This window comes from Pistacia vera, unplaced genomic scaffold, assembly GCF_008641045.1.
Source record: "Pistacia vera cultivar Batoury unplaced genomic scaffold, PisVer_v2 Contig129, whole genome shotgun sequence".
Lineage (NCBI taxonomy): Eukaryota > Viridiplantae > Streptophyta > Magnoliopsida > Sapindales > Anacardiaceae > Pistacia > Pistacia vera.
Window position 1 is genome coordinate 888,933 of NW_022195346.1, and position 15,222 is coordinate 904,154.

Below are 15,222 nucleotides of genomic sequence, written 5' to 3' on the forward strand. Positions count from 1 at the left end.
TCCTCTCTTGATCGAATACACATATTAGCTATATATATAAAAAAGAACTCACCATTTAATATACAAATTATTTTTAATAAAATAAAGAAGTACCCTTATTAAAATACCATTTCCCTTAATTTCTTCGACATCACATTTACAAGAAAAGGATCAACTTTAGCACTGAAAAATCCCTCAACTTCTATCAGTTTTTTTTTTTTTTATAATTTTTTTTGCTTCAATTAATTTGAGCGTCCTTCAGGCTCCAGGCATTCAAGCTTACAATCTTTACAGCTTCACTCCATTATTGAAAACATACAAATGAGCCTTATCCCAACCGCCAAGGTGGTAAACGCTGGCTGTGATGCAACTCTTGCCTCCTCCACCAAAGTTGCCACTATAGAGTGATCAATCTGGTTGCACCAAAAGGCCAAAAGTGGTGATGAGATTAGAATAGATTTTTGCAGTTTTATTCTAATATGTTAATGTATTGATCACACTACCAAGCTCCTAGGATATTTCCAGAAACTGGATCCACATCACGAAGCTCCATAAGTGGTCTTGTCATGGTTATTGTTTAAGGAGATCTGTCATGGCAAGTAAATATATAAGAAATCAATCAATAAAATAGTTCAAAACTATGAAGTCGTGAAGAGATTATGTGAACATTTGTTAATTTAAGTTGGTAAATCGAGTATTGTAAAACGCGGATATGACTAGTTGACCAAATTGTGGATTAAGTCTTTCTCCCTGAGAGATTGTGAGCTGAAAGAAGAGTTGGACCTGCTTGTTGTCACTGCACATTAGTCACAACAGGTTTGTTGCTAGATTTGCGTTTGAAGATTCTGAAGAAGAAAAACTGCTGGAAACTCCTTAGAGTCATCTGTGCCAAAACTTTCAAACCAATATGGGCAAGACCACTAGCGCCTGATGCCTTCTTCATTGCAAAGCTTTGAGCATGCTTCCCTTTGAATGGCACTTTGCTTGTTAATGTCATTATCCTCAAATGAAAATATCAATATCTGCCTGTTAAACAGAAGGAAACAGAGAGAATCAACAAACATCTTGAGCCTCAGATATCCATTATTGATAATATTGCAGTAAAGGTTACCTGTGCAGCTGTGATGCCAGTTACTTCCTGATAATGTACTGCATCCAGCGACTTGTTCTCTAAATTTTACTTTGGTATCGCGAAGCGTCTCGAGTTCAGCCTACTGGCCATGCATCAATTGCTTCCCGGATTTATCAAGCAAAAATCCCTAGGAATGCCTGCAAATTGAATCAAAGAAGACAGTCTGTAGTGAATAACTTTTTTAAAATGCGGATTTCGTTAGATGGTAAATGGTTATGCAATGACTAAAAGATCACTAATTACCTGGAATTCGGACCATCCCTTTTAACTCATTCCTCCACATTGATGATTCATTAATCCATCCCACAAAACCCTCCTGTTCTGCACTATCAAAGAAAGTCTTGGAAAGAAAATTCCCATAATCATATTTCATACCTTATCTCCTTAATGGAGCCCTTATCTGGAAACATATTTATCAGTATTGTAATTTATAAGCCAATTGTGTAATAATCATGTTTTAAATCCAGCTGACCTTCAGCACATGTTAACCTTCTCTCCGAGGTTGATGTATCAAGGCCAGTAAATTACAATGAACTGGGTAAAAATCAGGACACTCCCACATTCCTGTGCGCTTTCCAGAAGTTAGAGGGCGTTGCTCGGACACAAGTTATAAAATCTTACTCCTGAAAGAATTGCCAACCCAAGTCATTGTTTTTGCTCCAATGACAACTCTCAGGCTTATCAGCGGCCTTGCCAGGCAGTGGAAGGGTCTCTAAATGAGTTGCATTGATACAATTTTGGATGGGGTGCCAAAGGTGGTTGTTTGGGAACTTTTCCCTTCTTTAAGATAAGGGTTCGGGAAAATTCTTGGGGAAAGCTAAAATTTGAAACCTGCTTTTGTCAGGGTCAATGCCAGTGTACAAAATGGTGGTTTGTCTCAGGAAAATTGTGGCAGAACCTGACCGCAGCCATTGATATAAGATTTCTGAGAAGGGGAGATGGCTGGTTCATGTGAAATCCAGTTGATGAGATTCTTCCGATGTAGAGTGAGCCCACACAATGTTGCCCCACATACACCTTGGGATTGTATGGTAGTTAGAAAAAGTGATAAATCTCCTTGTGAATCATAACTCTGCAAAGCACATATTGTTATTATAATTTTTATATGGACTTCCCATTTATTACATAGTTTTTGTCAGGAGTACTATTCCGCTAACAAACACTTCTCACTAACTTTCTCTCATAAGCGCGACGTGTAACCGTAATTAGTCAAATTGTAATAGTCCGCCTGGCTAAGAATAGGTCCAACTGATCAAATACGAGCTAACCAACTGTGAGACTGTTTGTATGTCGTGAGAAGTGTTGATCTAACCTATCTTTATTTCTTTGTGGTGAAAACCGGTTGCTAAATACATAGTGATATGCTTGGAAGTTTAATCTATTATGTAATAACAATGTCTAACACCAATTTGAACCGTAATGTTTAGTGTTGACCAAATTGTGGGATCTGTGATAGAGATAATCACAAAAGAGTGTGTTTATTTTTGCAAATTAGAGAGTTCTATATAATTTAGATGTCCATTTAATAAGGCTAAGTCCCTCACATACCTCCTATTAATATAATAGATCCATTGAACGTTGTATACTACAATATTGAAGTGAGGAAAATCATTTCCTTTATTGAACACATGTCCATGCACATTCATGTTTCTTGTTTCATGTTCTAGTTGTTGCTTCATTCATCAAAAGGTGGTGTGTGTATAAAATCTTACACATATGCTGAAGTGATATTTACATTTAAAGGAAGAAGAGCAGAAGTAAAAAACACTAACCATTGGGATCTGCATGTGCCATGCAAACAATGACAGCAGGTTCAACGGCACAAAAAAAGAGAAACAAAAGGTTAAAAAACTGTTAAGAGATATAAACAAGAATAGAGAGTAAAAATTCAGGAGTGATATAAAAAGAGAAGCACCATTGATCCAGTCTTGGGAGGTTGAAATGATAACCAGTTCTGTAAGCTGATCTGTAGCATATAAGTATATTTGAGATATTGAAAGGGTGGTTGTAAATGTGATGTGATGCTTCAAGTTCCACAAGGCCATGCGACAGGAAAGAGAAAATAGGACTAGAGAGATTGAAAAGTGGCCAGGTGTAGAACAGGATTTTCAGGTTGTGGATTTATGCCATTGGCCGGCTGGTTTTATAAGATTAAACTTGAAGTGATTGGTAGAGAACATGCATTTATTAGCTGAAACCTGAGGATTTCCTGGAGTTAAGGTTTCAGTTTCTCAGAAATCCTTGATTTTTGGTCTATGTAGATAATTATTGGCTATTTGGAAACTAAAATGTCTATTTTAAAACTTTACATCTTATAATTTGATGAGAAAAAAAAAATATATGTGCATTCCACAATCAAGTCCGAAATATGCATATATGATAAACACATTTATTATGATGAGTTGCATCTACTATTTGATTATTATGATCTGTTTCAGATTTGCAAGAACTACCATAAGCCCCTCTGGATCTTTGACAATTCTATATATGAGAATTGCTGAGTTACTAATGATTTTGTTTAAGAAAATTGAAAGGTCATGCATAATTTGACAATTATGAAAACTATATATATAAATAAATTTGAGGGTAAAGACTTTTCCCCCAAGGTTTGCCCTAATCATACTTTCCCACGAAAAAGTTTCAAAATATCACTTTCCCACCTAAGTTTATATTCTGTTAATACCAAAATATACTATTCACTTTCTTGGTCGATGTTCGACGAGTACTAGAAGTCAGGTAAGAGAGTTTTGTAAGTGGAGGCTAGTGATTAGATAGTGGTGATCCGATTGAATATCGGGTGGCATTAGCCGGAAATTAGCAAAGACTAAAAAATCCTAGCTTGCGATGGCCAATAATCGTGTGAAAAATCAGGTGCCAAAGTAAAAGGGGTTTTGTAGAGAGGGGACTGGAGGTTCAAATGGTGGTGACCGAAAGAAAATTTTTGCCAGTTGGAATAGGCCGGAATGGCTTTGGGTAGTAAGAGATATAAACTTTGGTGAGAAAGTGGTATTTTTGAATTTTTGAGGGGAAAATAAGTGAAAAGGCAAACTTTGGTGGGGAAAAGACGTTTGCTCAATAAATTGCTATTATTATTATATTCTCTTTTGATAATCTTACAAACAAGTTAGGAAACAGGGTTAAACATTGAATGACAAACTCTCTTTAACACTGAAAAGAAAATTAATTTTCATTTGGTAAGGATTAGATTAGTGGTGGTATCTGTCATATCGACTGCAGTTTAATTTCTCTTCTTTCCAACTTCAATTAACTAATTTGAGCTTTCTTCAGACTCAAGCACTCAGATTAGTGGAGTTTTCTTTCTCAGTTCCATAATGTGATGCATATAGTGCGCCTCATGATCAATTGCCATGTGGATAAACTCTAGCTGTTATGCAAGCTTTTCCTCCCCCACCAAAGCTCTCCACTATGGGTGATCAATCTGCAAAAAAATGCAGGGTGATTTAGAGCATTTCTCTACAGGAATGTCCTGACGACTCAGTCACATCACAGTTTACTGTGAACTCACAGGCTTCTTAGTGACAGGCTCTTATGAACAGGATCCACATCAACAAAAGCTCCATAAGTGGTCTTATCATTATCAGCATCTAGAGAGACCTGCCAATAAAACATAAAATAAATATAAAGGTAAAAATAAGAAGAGTTGAAAGTTATGATGGAGATGGAGAGAAATAAAAAGGAACCTGCTTTGGTCACTGACATAAGGACCACATATATTTCCATGGCCTTTGAAAATTCTAAAAAAGACTGGTGTATTTTCCAAGCTCTCTTGAATACAAAATGAAACCCAAATGGACCTAAAGCTCCCTTAACTGATGCACCCTTTGGCTACAAAGCAACTGCGGATCGGTCCAACTTGGGTCAGAACTTCCGCTTTCTCAAACTCAGGTATCTTAAATGATGCCTCTATATCTGCCTGTCAAACAAGAGCCACAAAATTTTGGCCTTTAGCTGAGTGGGTGAACAGTTTGGGGTATGTATATGTATATATTTATTATATATAATCAACTCGGGTGTAAATCTCGTTTACAAACTTATTATAGAGGGTTCGTTTGATATAATTTATTCAGTAGGGTTTATTAAGTAGAGCTATTAGTATAGAACTTATAAAAATTTAACATTTATGAAAAAAAATATTAGTTTTTGGTTAATAAATGTCAAAATATTTTCAAATTAATTTACGAAAAAAAAAGGGTTTAATACGAAAGAATAATAAAGTCAAAATTTATAAAATATAATAAAAATGCGTATTTTTAAATTTCAACATTTTAAGCAAGTTTCTCTCATAAACAGTAAATAATTTATATAACTTTTTTAAACACTTTTAAAATACACCAAACAACCTAAAAAAATATTCAAATAGTGTTTTCGTATTTCATATATAAACTGTACCTGTGAAGCTGTGACACCTTGACTTCAAACAACTGATCCAGCCTTGAGGAATTTGCTTGGCAATTTTACTTGGTTTACACGTAGTTTTTCAATTTCAACAATAGGCCATTGAATCAATTGTTTTCCAGATTTGTCCAGCCAAATATTCCTGGGAATCGCCTGCCAAAATAATCAAAGAAAAAAGTCTTCATTGACTTAAGAAATAATTAATGGCTTACCAACTGCACAGGTAGGCAGACTCATATTAAATAAACCCCCTGTGCTAATTTATTAATTAATTAAGTCGTCCAAGTAACATGGAACTTTCAGGCGTTCATGTATGCACATCAACAAATATCTCAAGGCTTTGAAATTGACAGTTTTTAGTAGCAAGTTTTATTATCAATCTAAATAGATTATAACCTTTGAATAATATACATCTGAGTTATGATCGACCAATGGTTAGCAATGGTGGTTTGTTTGTAACATGGAACTTGCAACTAATTAATTGAAAAGAAAAAAAAAAAAGATATTCAATCATCAAATTACCTGTACTCCGGACCAACCCTTCCTGATGTCATGTTCAACACTTGAAGATTCATTAATCCATCCCCACAAAATTCTCCGCTGAGCAAGGCTATCGAAAAAAGTCTTCGACGCGTAAAATTTTCCATAATCATATCTTAATCCTGAATCACTATCCACCTGACCTTTATCCGGAACATATTTATCTGCAGAAATGTCATATGTTCCAATGGTGTAATACTCATGCTTTGTGTCATCCAAACTTACCTTCAATACATGCTTAATGGATGATCCCAGCTTCGATGTTTCGACGCCATACACGCCCTTAGTCGCCACCGGAAAAAAATCTGGGCACTCCCACATTCCGGTACCCTCAGCAGAATGTAAAGGGAGTTTTGCCTGAGTCCACTCTACAAAATTTTTGCTACTGTACAAAATTGCTAACCCCTTGTGGTTAATTTTGCTACCAATTATCACTCTCCATTTTTTGTCTGGACCTAACCAGGCTGTGGTTGGATCTCTGAATGAGCTGACATTGATTTGATTCATTGCAGTGGGCGCCATTAGAGGATTTTTCGGTGACTTGACCCATTCTATAAGGTGAGGGTCTGATAAATTTTTTGGCACGGCCAAGTTCTGAACTTGTGTGTTGTTTGGGTCAATTCCTGTGTACAGCATGGCTGGTTTGCCTCCAGGGAGGATTGTGCAGAGACTGACCAGCAACCGTGACGAGATTCTGTGATGGGTAGATGGCTGCCGCATGTGGGGTCCAATTATCAGGTCCGTTGGTAGAGTGAGCCCACACAATGTTGCCCACACCGACCTTTGGATTGTATGGTAAAACAGGTGATAAATTCCTTGTAATCATAGGCCCTGGAAAATCATAAATTATTAAGTCAACACAAAAACATTGACGTTAAAACAAAACTAAAGCAAAAGCATAAGTTAAAGAACTAACCATTGGATCTGCTATCCAGAAACATCCATTTTTCCATGCAGAAGACATAAGAAAACATGTTAGCAAGAGATATAAACAATAAAGAGAGATTAATGGAAGTTAACAATGAGAAGAAAATCAAAACAGACACATTCATCCAGTTCTTCGGAGGCGGAAATGGTAGCCAGTTCTGTAAGGTTGACTTTCAGAAGTGGATTCAGAAGTTTGAAGGTTTGGTAAACATGGTGAGATGCTTCAAGCTCAAAACACCTTGGCCAAGAAAAAGAGGAACAAAAGGAATAGGCAAAGAGAAGAGATGGCCATGGGTTGGTGGTGGCTTAAGAGTCTGAATGGGGGGCTATATAAAGATCGAAATTCTTCTTAAAGACATGAAAGGTTCTCTGATGGTGGCTTGACAGAAATAAATTAAAATTGAGGAGAGGCGGCAGATTGGGCGTTCTTGCCTGAAGGAGATTGGAAGGGGTGTGTGGTTAGGTTTCACCAAGGCAAGTGAAAGTCAATCTTTGTATTATTCCTTGATAGAAATATGGGGTGATATAATTAGCGACTTGAAGTCTCCATCTCATATGTTTCCAAATTATAATTCTTTTCAATATAATATAATCCAACCTTGAATATACATTATAATTAAAATTTATATTATGATCAAAGTTTTATAAATTTTGTCTCTTGGTTGTTGGACTACAATCTCTAAAGGAATAATTAACCCTTGTTAACCACTCTGGGGGGCGGATGGGGGGAAGGAATGTCGTGAGTAATTACTAAAGAAATCTAGTTTTATTTCCCCAGTTACTAATAGGGATAACAACCGGAGGTTTACCAGATCGTTAACTTCAAGACTCCTAAGAGATTAGTTGAGATGTACGCAAACGGTCTAAACACCCCAGTTGCAAAAATATAATAATAATAATAATATAGTTGGAGTTTAAATTGAACAATCAGTGGATGATCCATGCTGTACAATCACATTACTAACAAAAGAACCATAATTCAGTTTATAAGTCTGCATGAAGCCAAAAAAGGATCAAGGCGGGGCAAGAGCAATCTTGCCCTGATGTTATGGATCATGCAGGCATGAAATTAAACTTGAATAATGTTAATTAATACTGTGTCTTTGTAGGCATACAAGTATACAACTAACTGTTAAACAATTTCAATCCAATCCTATGACATTTTATTTCTAGAAATGTAAAGTAAAATTATTTAAGAAAAATAGTATCTCCAAGTCTCAAAACTTTCATGAACACATGTGGCATGTTTTTCCAAGGTTTTCTTGGAAGTTAAAGTTCCGGTTTGATTAATTAACAAGTCAGGGTAATTACTTAATTGGCTTAAATATCAAGTTGGAGAAAATTTTATAAATTTTTGCTTGAATATTCAAGCAAATGAGGTATGCAATTACCCGTCTTATCGCTTAAACAAGAAGAACTGAAATCTTGGATTAAAAAACTATGTATTATTTGCATATCTTACTGTCTCTGTAGGAAAATGGTATCCCCCTAAGTATTTGGTTAACCTTTTGAACTGCTGTTGAATCCATGGGTAGAGTTGTTCCTCGGGTGGAACTCCAGATTGAGGCCAATTGAACCAGAAACAGCCTTCTTTCAAGGAGAGCCGGAGGAAAAGAATCCCAAAACCATTTGGATATTCAAATATTTTTAGTCAAAGAGAAGAAATTCATGACAGTTTAGTCAAATTAATCTCTAATCTATGTACAGGTAACAGGTTGCCCTTGCCATGCCTTACTAAATAATATATATATATATATATATATATATATATAATAGCGAAACATTTTTTTGTCTGAATTTACTTGTCAGACAAATGTCAGCCATACAGCTGATATCATTTTAAAAATATATATTATATTATTGATAAGTACACAAATATATGTAAATAGAATAGACTAGTCTTGATAAGGGATTGATTGGTGGATCTAATAGGTTAAAGATAAGATTAAAAAAGAAGGGTTCTGCAAGTAATATAAAATCAGATTGCTTTCACAAGTCAGAACCATTACCTGTAAAAGATGGCTGGCGTCGGTTTGTGATTTATATATAGGAAGGCCGTACAAATACCCATTTAATATAATAGAACGTTGAATATAAATTCGATCCGTTTCATTTCTAAAATTTGGAACATCCATAATATTCTAGAAGACAAAATTTCATCGAGTACGGAAGTTAGATTTTAAAAAATTCAAGAAATCAGTAAGAAATAAGTTGTACATATGCTTCATTTCTATAGTTACAAAATGATATCTAGATGAATAATACTATACATACATTATTTTCTACAATATTGTTGTAAAATATGATTGATTAATTTAAAATTAAAATAAATTTCACCCAATCATTTTATTATATAATGTTATATAAAAATGTTATATAAAATGATGTATGTATAGTATTATTCTATCTAGAATGTTTGTAATGAGAAATTTTAATCTAAGTTATTAATAAAAGAATTTTGAATGAAATACCATGGAAGAGAAGTTTAAGACGGAATTTTTTTGTATAAGGGTCAAAATAAAATGTAGATCTTGTCACAACTACAATTGTCAAGAAGCTATCGGTTTACCACTTCTTACTTTTCTTAGCAATCTATTATTATTTTTTATTAAGTTCATGCAACTCTTGTATAAGGGTCAAAGTAAACTCATATGTGGTATATTATAAGGAAACATATATAATTATCAATTTAAAGAAAGAAAATACATGTCATAAATATTCAATTTTACGTAGAATTTACGACAAACTTAAGAACAATAAAGGCATCCCATGATTTTTTTTAAATTTTTTCTTACTTTTCTTAGCAATCTATTATTGTTTTTATTAAGTTAAAGACAAACTTTTTTGTATAAGGGTCAAAGTAAGCTCATATGTGGTATATTATAAGGAACATATGAGAATTTATTCAATTTAAAGTGAAGAAAATACATGTAATAAATTCAATTTTACGATTAACTAGAACAATAAAGGCTTCGTTGTTAGCTATTGGGAATACTATTATTGTATTTCCAATAAGTTAAATGGTAAACATACATTATTCTCAAATATTATTCTATATTTTTATTTCTTTAAAATCCCCCTAAAATTTGAATTTAACTAAACAACCCCAAATATTTTTTTTTAGAAATTACAAAAACACTACGGCCATCCTCGACAGTGGTGGCAGCTGTCGTTATTTAATGGTGGGTTTGGGGGTGTTTTTGTAACTTTAATATTTATTATAGGGGTGTTTAGTAATAAACAAACATATGAGGTATTTTTGTTAATTTCAAATTGTACATCGTATACCCACCCAATTTAATTTTTTTCAAAATATTATTCTAAAAACTATTATAATAATGAACCAAATGGAGTCAAAGGTATTCCTTTGATTTGTTTTTTTTTTTTTAATCTGCTATTTCTTTATATATATATATATTAATATTATATATATATTATATATATATAATAATATAATATTATAATATATAAACTCAGGGAATGATAGGTGAATTAAACCACACCTGGGTGGCCGGGTGATCGAAACAAAATTTTTATCTAGTCGTTAACTTTGGTTCCGAAGGTAATTGAAGTGCAGTAAGCTCGTTCGAGAAAAGGTATGCGATTAATATATAGTATAATATAAGGTGTGGGGCTGTACTTTTAATCTATTATTTCTCTATTTTTTATTGATTATTTTTCTTTTGAGTGCATGACAGAAATTCTTTTTCCGTCTAAAATTTTATTTAAGTCATTGCCAAGTGAACCAATGAGGAATCAAAGACGATTAGATAGAAAAAGTAAACATAATATAGTGAATAAAAATCAAATTATGAGGGGTTTCCCACTTAAAAAATTTATCATTGAACGTAAAAATCCAATAATAATACGAAAAAATATATATATATTCAAAGCCTTGAAAAATTGACTGATCTCATATGGAATATTATTAGTTCAAAAAAATTGTACCATATAGTTATTAATTTTCAAAGTTAGCCACAAGTCAAAACTAAGATCAAATTTGGCGACAAACATTCAATATTAAACCCAATATATGAATTCCCAAAAAAGAGTGTAATTAATGGTTTTCCAATTGCCTGTACACAATATGATATGGTAGGACATTGTTGAAAAGATTTCGTTTGTTTTTGAATGAATAAAACAAATATTACACGTGGTTTCTTCTTTCTAGCCCCATAATATTCAAAGGAAAAGGCCAAGATTATTATAAAGTTGATCTTTGCCAAGAAAATTCTTGGGAGACGTTTTGTTTGACATGGAATTTAGAAAGATTTGCTGATGTGTAATCGAAGATATTCATACTTCATGGGGACATGTTTTAAAGTCAACTTCTGCCTCCTCTTGTTTTGGATAATATTATTTGCCTTTTTTGCCCATACATAATCTCCACATATCCCATCAACACATTACTGAGAAACTTTTCAAGCAAATCGGATATAAAAGGATTGGATCTTATTTTATACGGGTGGATAAAAAGTAATACTAGTAATTATGTCTGTCTAATCTAAGATTAACCAATCTAATTATTTATTTTATGATCGAATGGCAAGACTTTAGATTACTCATAAGTCTTATTTAAGTCTCATCAAGTGATCATCTATCACATTTATGACTTATCTGACGCATTAGGCTTGTAGGATGTTCAATAGATCCTGAGGATGGTTATTCATAAATCTTGTATTCGAGTCCCACCAAGTGATCATCGACTATATTTGTGACTTACCTAACCCATTAGACTTGTAGGGTGTTCAATGGACCCCAAGGAGACGAAGATTAGTTGAGAGGGTGTTCAATGGACCCTAGGGATGGTTATCCAGAAATCTTATGTTCGAATCCCACCAAGTGGCCACCGACCACAGTTGTAACTTACCTGACCCATTGGACTTGTAAAGTGTTCAATAGATTCCGGAGATTAGTTGAAAGGGTACTCAATGGATCTTGGGAGGATTAGTTAAGGTATATGCAAGCTAGCCGAAACACCCTAGTCACCAAAATATAAAACTGTTAACCAATCTAATCCAATATATTTTTGTCGAGAGACGAGTGCACGACAATCATAAAATTTCAACCACAAAAAATAGAGTTAAATAACTTAATTTCCTATAAATTAAAGTTTACCGTTCTATAATATAGTATATTATTCTAGGTCACATAATAAAGATAATATCTCATTTTATAGAACCAAAATTTCAGTTCACTTACAAATTAATTAGAATTCTATGGTAGCTAGTGTTATATATATTAGGTTAAAACCTTTTATTGTTTTAATTTCTTGTTATTTTTGTTGCATATAAAGACCTAAAATCTTAGTTGCAACGTGCTCTCAATTCTCATTTTTATACATCAATGTCAAAATTTAACTTGAGGGTACTTCATTTTGCACTTATGTGCATTGTCTTTGCTGCAATCTTGGCTCTTCGTGGATGTATATTAAAAATATTCTTCTCCTTATTTTTTCTCATCTTTTTCTTCTCCAGAAATCAGCTCCTGCCATTCTGGAAAAGTATGATTTGCAAACAACTTCATGATTTGCAAACAACTTCAAAGACTCTATCAATCGTAAAGGCACGAGGCCTGAATTTGTATTGTTGAGAATCATGCATGATCTTCCCTGGTTTTTATTGGACTTGTGTTCATCCAAATCCTTGCAAACTCACAGAAAATTTTATCCAATAACGATCCAGGCAACAACATCAAAAAAAAAAAAAAAAAAAAAAAAAAAAGCAATCAAACCATGAAAGAGGCCTTATCCATTACTTGAGATTACCTACCGAATTGATGTTAAATATTATTATCAATTAATTATGTAAGAACAGCAATTCGTTTGCAGTGTTGACGTACCTCCCTTGAAAAAGTGACCAGCTTCTCCAGCAAACTTATATCTAATGCAAAGAGGTTTGAAGAAGAATCTACGTCACTGAAATAATACTCAGGCACCCTGGTTTTGGGGTTTTTTGTTACAGAATCAAATCCATAGCCTCTAGGAAATCTCATAAATGAATAAACCGAGTCCTGCCAGGCATAAGTCAGCCATTTAAAGAGAAGTACCTGCCAGTTGCACACTTGGTCAATAGCCTGTTTAAGGCCCATGACTGCAGTATTACTCAACAAATCCATGGAGGAATGAACAAGTTCAAGAAACTCATCACATTTTTTTTGTCAATGCCTTGAACTTCAGAGGATCAGGGCGATATACAATCTTCATGCAAGAAGAAATTATTTTAATTAGGTATACAAGAAAGACAACGAAGCAGCTATTAACACATTGATCCACCAAAGAAGGAAAGACAAAAGAATGATAAACCAACATAATACATTCATCAAAACGGGGGCATACTGCCATGTATAAAAGAGGCACACCTCAAAAGTCTCAAGTATAAAGCCTGAGGCAAATTGACAACTCACTAAACACAAGTAATACATAGCCACTTATTGCATCTTCAAGCCATTAAAGGTTGAAGTCTTTGGTGCAACTGTTTATTAAGCCATTGCTTAGAGAACTATTTCTACACTGCTTTCCCACTGATGATGGTATGTCTATTTGCTTATTTTGCTCTTCTGAGTTCCTGGGTGTACAACTATATTTTCTTTTGATCATTTTTTTGTTTATTTTCACATGAGATCTGTTGAGTCTTATCTTGTAATTTATTATGTGGTTTTAGGTTTCAGCTCCAACCTTGGTTATGCATGGATAAGGATTGAGGCATTACGTTTTCATCTCTTGATCAGCTGTGATGTTTTGGATCCTGCCATGAAATACTCTTGGAAGTGTTCACAGTTGGAAGAGAAAACCAAGGCCATGGATATACCAATAGACTGCATATGAAACACTAACATAAGATGGTGCACCCTCACATATATGCGCATTGGGCAATGCATCTACATATCCATTTATGTATCATTAAAAAAAAAAAAACTGAATGAAGCAGATCATGAACAACTAACATAATATTAAGTAATTATCTTACAATATCTGAGAGATAACCACTGTTTTCACAGACTGAACGAGCAGAGCAGGAAGAGGAAGATCATGGTTGCCAATTTTTGCAAAGTTCTATTTGTCAAATCATATCAAGAAGAAAATCTTCTAAATTCGAAAAACACATTTTCCTAATAACATAAAATGCTAAAAAACTGTGTTCACAACGCATACCATGAATGCAGCAGGACTATAACTCCGTGAAAATGAATGCCAGCAAAACCACATCTCAAGAACAAAACTGGCAACTTTCATGATCTTGGATGTGGTTCAAATACTGTTGGCTATTCCTCTCAGCATATTAATAACAAATGACAATGAATCCTTTAGTTTAACAAAACTTCAATTATCAGATTGCTTAAAAGTCAAAACTAACTGGAATTATTGCCATGATATGTTGTATACTAACATCAAACTGCACAGTCTTTCCATTTTTATACTTTCACCAACACATTCTAACCCTAGTGTTTCTTGATAAAACAAATCAATTGTGGAACAAGGAAGTAAACTAAATCGTTTGATGTAATGGGGAACACATATTGGCTTCAATTAAGAATCAAAATGACAAGAAACTAAATAATACCTATTATTACAAACACCAAAACTTTCTGTCAGTGGGATCGATGTTGAAGGTAGCTTCCAAAAATTTTTGGTTGCAACAAGAATCTTCTCTCGCCCATTTGATTCTGGCTTTTTCTCGTGTATGGCAGTTGTCCACCTTATAGCAAGAGCTATGCGACTTACTTTGTCAATGACTTCAGGAGAATCTCGAATAATAACTGTTCCATCTGGACGCAACATTCTATCCATCTCAACCATTAATTAAATCTACTATGCTATACCTGCAGTAGATTCATGAATGATGATGAGCACTTAATATCAAAAGCCAGAAGAAAATGCGCATTAAACATCACATTAGGATTAAAGAGAAACAATGTCTGCTTTTATATGGGTGCAGGTCTTAAAACGATAACAAAATAAGGTACAAGAAAAGAAAAATGAGATTATTTGTACAAGTGGAGTCAAATTTAGCAACAACATAAAAACCATTGAAGACGAAATATCGACGATCAGACTGAAATCCAGTATTTTCTTCATAAAGAGCAATAATGTCATGGAACTGTCCGTTTATATCACCAACTATAATAACTTTTGAGTCCTTTCTAACATGGACTTCCACACAATTCTTTTCACCTCTCATGATTTTTGAAGCAGCATTAATCAAAATTTTCTCCACAAAGACAGGCAT

The 15,222-nt window shown here is 33.9% G+C and overlaps 1 pseudogene; it reads right to left on the reverse strand.

The window, feature by feature from the left end:
- Positions 1-899: 899 nt before the first annotated feature.
- On the reverse strand, positions 900-15,222 carry LOC116121859 (annotated as a pseudogene).